The sequence below is a fragment of the Vombatus ursinus genome, unplaced genomic scaffold (genome assembly GCF_900497805.2).
Source record: "Vombatus ursinus unplaced genomic scaffold, bare-nosed wombat genome assembly UNPS02014807.1, whole genome shotgun sequence".
Taxonomy (NCBI): domain Eukaryota; kingdom Metazoa; phylum Chordata; class Mammalia; order Diprotodontia; family Vombatidae; genus Vombatus; species Vombatus ursinus.
Window position 1 is genome coordinate 6,984,249 of NW_020954585.1, and position 7,267 is coordinate 6,991,515.

Genomic DNA, 7,267 nt, shown 5'->3' on the forward strand with positions numbered 1-7,267 from the left:
CTGTTTGAGAAAAATGACTCAGCTTTTAGTGAATTGTTAAGTAAAAATAAAGGAGGAAAATGAAAGCAACAAAAATTTACTTTGTTGATTTATTTCTAAGTATATAACTTAAGGCTGATTGTTTAATGATGAGCTACAAATGTAATAAAATTCTAGAACTATAAACTTAGGCATATGCCCCCAAGAAAGACAAAGACAGAAAAAAAAGGTTCAATTTTATAGAAGTATACATAGCAGCACTTTTTGTAGTAAGAAAGAACTGGAAACAAAGTAAATGCCATTCAATTGGAAAATAGCTTTTTAAAAAAATAACATAGGAGGGGGCAGCTAGGTGGTGCAGTGGATAGAGTACTGTCCCTGGATTCAGGAGGACCTGAGTTCAAATCCAACCTTAGATTCGACACTTGACACTAACCAGCTGTGTCACCCTAGGCAAGGCAATTAACCCCAACTGCCTCACCAAAAAATAAAATAAAATAACATAGTATGAGAATGCAATAGAATATTACCCTGTGGTAAGAAATGAGAAATAAGGAATTCAAGGAATCATGGAAGATAAGCGTTAAATGATACTGAATGAAATAAGCAGAATCAAGACAACAATATATACAACAACCATAAAAAAAAAAAGCACTAAAAGAAAGTAGAACTCTAAATACCTGGGGAAAAAAAAACACAATGAAAATCCCGGAGAACAGATAATGAAACAGATCTTCACACTCACAACAGAGAGGTAGAGAGGATGACTATGACAGCATATTGTATGATTATCAGATATGGTCACTGTAACAAATCCTAATGCTTAATTGTTTTCTTTGACAGAAGGTAGGGCGGAGTAGCTATGATGACTGATAGACGTTGATGGAAACTCATAAAACTTCCCTTTTTTGCTAAGATAGAGACAAAATGCATCAATAAAATATACTTTAAAATTTATATGTATATACATACATTTATATATATATATATATACACACACATACACATATTGAGACTTATAATCAGCAAAATGAAAGTGGCTAAATTATAAGAATTAAAGCAAATACAACATGTGCTAAGAATTAGCCAGGTTCCACTGGCAGTTGTAAGAAAGTGCTAAAATCATTTTTTTCTTAAAAAAGGAAAAAAAGAATTGAAAGAATAATAATTGTTGATCTATTACTCATGTCTTTCATTTTATAGGACTTTCATAAAATTGTTATTTTGCAAAATACAAATGGCAGTTGGTTGCAGACTGTGACCGATCCTAAAGTTGGGTTTAATCAATTTAATCTGATGACAAAATGAATTAAACTTTTTTTCTTGTTGAAGAACACAAAGGGCAGGGGGAAATAAAAGATAATATGTAAGTTAATTAGATCGATTGTAAGACAGGCAGTACATGTGACAAATTTAATTTCATTCTTAGCTACTTCTTATGCTTGACAAAAAGCAGCTTCTAATATTTATCCAGTTGTTAAATACTTAGGGGATTAAAATCCAATTTATAGATTATTCACATGTCTTGCTGATTCTCCTGCTCTTCCTTCTGCTGCCTGACTTTTGGTAAATTCATTGCTTATAAACAACTCCACCAGAAGGTCAGAATGGGAAAGAAAAGACTGAAGTTCTCAAATTAGCCAATCTGACCATTGGAAACAGGTATCTGTCTGATTTAGTGGGTGTGTGTGTGTGTGGGGGGGTGTTATGGAGGAGGAATGAAAATCATAATATTGATAAAAATGAAGATTCAAAACTACTTTTGGATTTTATTTTTTCCTGCTATCTCTTCCTCTTACTACGAGACAATTCAGAGTTAATTGAGGTTAAATAATCTTTGAACATGCTTCCTTTTGAAGCAATACATACAAAATAGGGAAGTTGTCTAAGTTTCCATCAGTGTCTATTTAAATTGGTAGCTTGACCTTTGAAGTTTCTTTTTACTTCCACCTTCTGGAGCAAGTGTGAATTCTGTTGCATAGTTTACTTTTTTTTTTAAACAATAACATATAATAAAGCTCAGTAAGGATCATTCTTGTAGGTGAAAAATGTAATAAGATACACATTTATTTATAGATCTTGCATCTGCCTGGCTTGGAGGTTTGAGAACAAAGTACCACTGAGAAAATCAAGGTCAGTGTTTTATTTCTAATAGCAAAAAACTGGAGTCATCTATATGTCCAAACACCATATAAGTTGATGTTATCAATATCACAAATATTATTATGCTGTAAACAATGATAAATATGAAGAAATATGGATAAATATATAAAGTGACAGAAAACAGAAAACAGAATTAGAATATAATATTATATTAATTATATTAAAAACAACAATGCAACTAAGTATGTAAGTGAAAAAGATTGAGAGACATAGTAAATAAGTTGTCATTTTGTTAAAATTTATTATGTTTCCTTCCCTCCCCTTTTTAATGCTACCTACTCTAATGTAAGTTCCTTGAGGCCATGGACTGCATGGTTTTTGTCTTTGTATCCCATTCCTAGCACCTAGAATAGTGCCTTGCACAGAGTAGATACAAGAACTTTCAATTGAATCAAGATCTGTACATTCTAATCAGATACCTTGCTGTAGCATGGATGTAACTCTGGGTTCTTTCAGGCTATGCTAATAGAGCCTAAGCTCTGGCTTTCAATATAATATTAGAGAAAAACTATATATTTGTCATCCTGGAAACAGCCTAGCTAATTCAGAGGAAGGTTTATCACCAGGTTGAGCATGTAGTGAAAGGAAGGCTGCTGCAACCTTCTAAGACCACTTTCTAATTTATAGAGCAGTTAAAAATCTTCATTGGTAAAGAAGGTACCCACACTAACAAAAGTCACAGGTCCTTAAAAAATCAACTTATAAACACCATATGGTTTTATGTCAGGTTTATTCCTCATTTTATTTATTTGATTATTCACATTTGTTTTAAAAAATGGAAACAAACTATGTCGAATGATTGGGGAAAGCATGATTAAGTTGCCATATGAATGAAGGAAAAAGGTAACACAGAATAATGAAAGGCAGGCTGTTCTTCCAGTCATGAAAATCTGGGCTCAAGTCACTTAATCTGCCAGGCAACTCTCTCAGAGCAAGTTACAGATAAACTGCCTATTTACATAGATGGAATTAGATTCTACAGCAGGAGTTTCCGACACTGATGAAACCACAGGTAGAGACGCCCCCAAAATGAACATAATGGAATTTTGCTGCATGATGAGAAATAATAAATATGAAAAATTCAGAAAATATGGGAAGGTTTATATAAAGTGGTATAGGAAAAAGAAAGTAGATCCAAAATCATTTCTACACTGACCTTTTCTTTTTTGAGGAAGGTCATGAATGTGGAGAAGCTCCAAGTGTAGAAATTCCTTCCACTGATCTAGACTGGTACAGTATCTTATCTATCTATAACTTGATTTGCTCATGGTCACAAAGATGAAGTATATCTGAAGCAAAATTTGAACCCAGGTCCTTCTTGCTATTCACTAAGTCTCACTACCACAAATGTGTACACTTCTATGAACACTTGGTCACAATCACTCTCTTCAGTTGCCTTGCTTAGCCATTTTGGGAAAGTATAGTTGTAGGAGTGGAATGTATATTTGTATGTCTTGGCAAAACAAAATTTGTCAATAAAATATGATCAAATTTATTATTTTTTAAATGGAAGAAAAAGAAAATCCAGATTAGATTAATTACTATAGATTCTAACTTTCTAAGGCCAGGAGGCTCCAGAGAAGAGAAAAGAAAGGATGATAAATCAAAATTTCTATCACTTTGATTACAAAATTATGACAGAATAAATACCTTGCTATCATCTGGAATTTTCTGTGCAGTGAGCAGTCACATTAGTAAAATGAAAACTACGTTGGAAAAACCCTGTAATCTGTAATTTGACAAAAAATCTACTGCAAATGATACAGCACAAGAAACTAATTTGGTTCTATCTTGCTCCAGAGCTAGAACAAATAAGTGGAAGAGGCTGAATTTTACTCAATACAAAGGAGAACTTTCTAATAATTAGAGCTATCAAACAATGGAATACTCTGCCTCTTGAAGTAGTGAGATTCTTACTGCTGCAAGCATTCAAATAGAGGCTGAAGGAAAACCTCTCAAGAATGTTCTATATGAAACACAGGAGAGTAATTGAACTAGATAACTAAGGTCTCTCCTCAAGTCTAAGATTCTAGGAACTTTTCAAGTTACCAAAGAGGATTAATGACAATTATCAAACAAAACTCCATTCTACATATCTTTGGTGGAAAATGGACTTAATTTCCTAGTTATGTTTAATTTAAGCCAATATTAAAATTGGAACCATTGATTTTAGAGATTTGAGATAAATGATCTAGTCTGACCCCTTTCACCTTACAGATGAGAAAATTATAGGCCAGAAAGTGCTACTGATTATGCCAGGTCATACAGCAAGTGAGTAAGCAGAGCTGACACTAGAATCCAAGTCTTTTGTCTCAAGACCAAAGATGTTTCCACTGTAGCAATCAGACAGCATTTCAATCTGTACAAACTAAACAATGGGTGAGTGAGGCAAGCTCAGAAACTTGCTGGGAAACAAATCCAATTTTTGCTTTTACATTTGCCATGGATAATCACAGAGTTGACTGCATTTCACATAACCCCAGGACAGACTCTGTGACATTATTTCTAAGAATAAATAAGTCTTAATGGAACAAGACTGCTAAGTCTTCCTATAGTATAATCTTTATTAAGAAGTGGAGAGAAAAAATGAATTTTTAATGAGCAAAATAAAAATTGGTGGATCTAGTATAATTTTTATATTAAACAGATTCAGTAACTTACCATACTCCTGAAGAGCTATTGTTTTTCAAGACGAGCAAATGCTCTACAAAACAATTAAGATCAAATTTAGCAAAACTAGAAAGCACATGTGTATGCTCATAAGGTCTTAAATGTTAACTTGATGCATCACTCTTCTCAGCTTAGTTTTATCTCCCTCCTCTGCTGCTTGTGAAACAGAAAGAAATGCAGCTACATTTCAGACCAAGTTGAACAAGATTTAAGTTGATCTTCAGATGCCAAAAAGGGATGTTAAAAACAAAACTTTTGTCTTTGCAAAAAGACCAAGGGAGCAAAATGCAAGATTAAAAAGCAAAATTTCAGAGTTGTTTGGAGATTTTGTTTTTGTTTTTAAAAATTTGTAATATTTCTTTACAAAAAAAAACCCACCTCAAGAAACAAAGTTGCAATCTGAATGTGATTAGACAAAACCAGGAAGAAGATAAAATAACAGAAGGAAGTGGCTTTTGATATAAGAATTTTCTGCTCTATACAAGGGATTGGGCACTTAAAAAAAAAGGTGTGGGCAAGTTGCCATACTTTAAAAAAAAAAACAAACACAATAACTGGTTGAAATGTAAAATGCATAATAGGGGGGAAAAAGGGTTGGGATTTTAAATTTCCTGTTTTGAAAATGTTTTATTTTCCTTTTTTCAATTTGTTAACATGAAAGCTTATTAGGCTTTCTATAGTTTTATTACCCATTTGCTGAGCAAGTTGCAAAGGTGTCAATTCTCCCATTGGAATTTCTGGATCAGCTGCAGCTTTCAGCAACAAATAACATATATCCAGATGTCCTAAATAAAGAAAAAGATGGTAAAAAATATTCTAGATAGACTCATATTTCATTTACATGGGCATAAAAACATCTATCATCAAATATATTTTAAGTTCGTGAAAGACATGGACAAACCAATGGAAGGACCTCATTAATGTGATCATAGACTCTCTGAAGTATCTTAGAAGATAATTTTCCTTAAGTTTTCGGTTTTGCCTATGTTTTGAAAGAGTTGAGAAGATGCATGTAGTCATACACCACAAGTAAAACACTTTTGGTTTTGGTAGCTTGTTTATTTTATAGCAAATATGTTATGGTAAAGAGGGACAGTATAAGGTAAAATATATTAAGTCAATTTTAAGCCCCAATATGTTTCCAAATATTTATTTTATAAAATTTGCAACTAAATTACTTTTACCTATTACCTCCAGGATCGAATATAAAATCTTATTTGGCTCTTAAATCTCTTTACAACTTGGCCTCTTTCTACCTTTCCAGTCTTCTTCTACTCTACTCTCCTCAAAGTTCTCTACAATCCAGTGACATCTGGTCTCCTGGGTGTTCCTTGCACATAGCACTCCATCTCCAAGCTCTGTGTAATGCTCTCCCTCTTCATCTTGGTCACTCCTGACTTATTCAGCAAGAGCCTTTACTGATCTCCCTAAAGCTAGTGCCTTCCCTCTGAGATAGCTTACAATTTACTCTACCTATCTTTTCTATGTACAAAAATAGTTGTTCAATAGTTGATTGCAAATCATCTCCTCCAACAGAATGTGAGGCTCCTTGAGGGCAGGAGCTGTTTTTGCATTTCTGTGTGTTCCCATCTTTGTACAGTGCCTGGCTTAATTAAGTGGTTAATAAATGTGTATTGTTGTTGTTCTAACTTAATGAAATTCTATTTCAATATTGGTTCCCAAAAACTAAAGGGCGTAAATGGGAATAAAATACTATTTTATAGGCCTTAAGTTATTTTATAATAATCACTTTAATGTTTCTGTAAGTAAATGATTTATTCTCTACTCATAAGTATATCTTTTTATTTCACTTAATTTATAGTTAAGCATCAAATTCTTGAAGAAATCATTGAATACTATCTGACCTGCAGTATCACATATCAATGAACTGATATTCTCTAACAATTAGAAAGACCAAAAGACTTAAGTTTTAGGGTAGTATTTCTTCCAGTGCAATAATGTCAAAAATACAACGTCTATGACAAGTCCCTAAATTAGATGAGAGTAGAATAAATAAAATGTAAACAGCTTTACCATAAACGATAGCAAGATGTAAAGCTGTTGCTCCATTACACTGGTGATTGGGGGCATTGACATCAATTTCAACAAAACGCAAAAGAAGAGACATGATATCTGTCTTTCTGGTGTTGACTGCAGCATGAAGTGGAGTATTTCCATTTTCTGCTGCTTGGTTTACATTGGGAATAGGAGGCACATAGAAGAGAAATTGAGGGGAAATTATAGGCTGTGAAGAAATGACAAAAAGGACATTGATCATTTTTTTCACAGCAAAAGTATGAGTTTAGTTGTGTCTTGCTTTCTAATTAAGCAATAAGATATTTCAAGATAACATTTGATATTTATGGAAATAATATGTCAATGTGAGGCAATATTATACAGTGGATAAGAGTACTAGATTTGTAGTCAGTGGACCTGGGTTCAGATTCTGACTCTT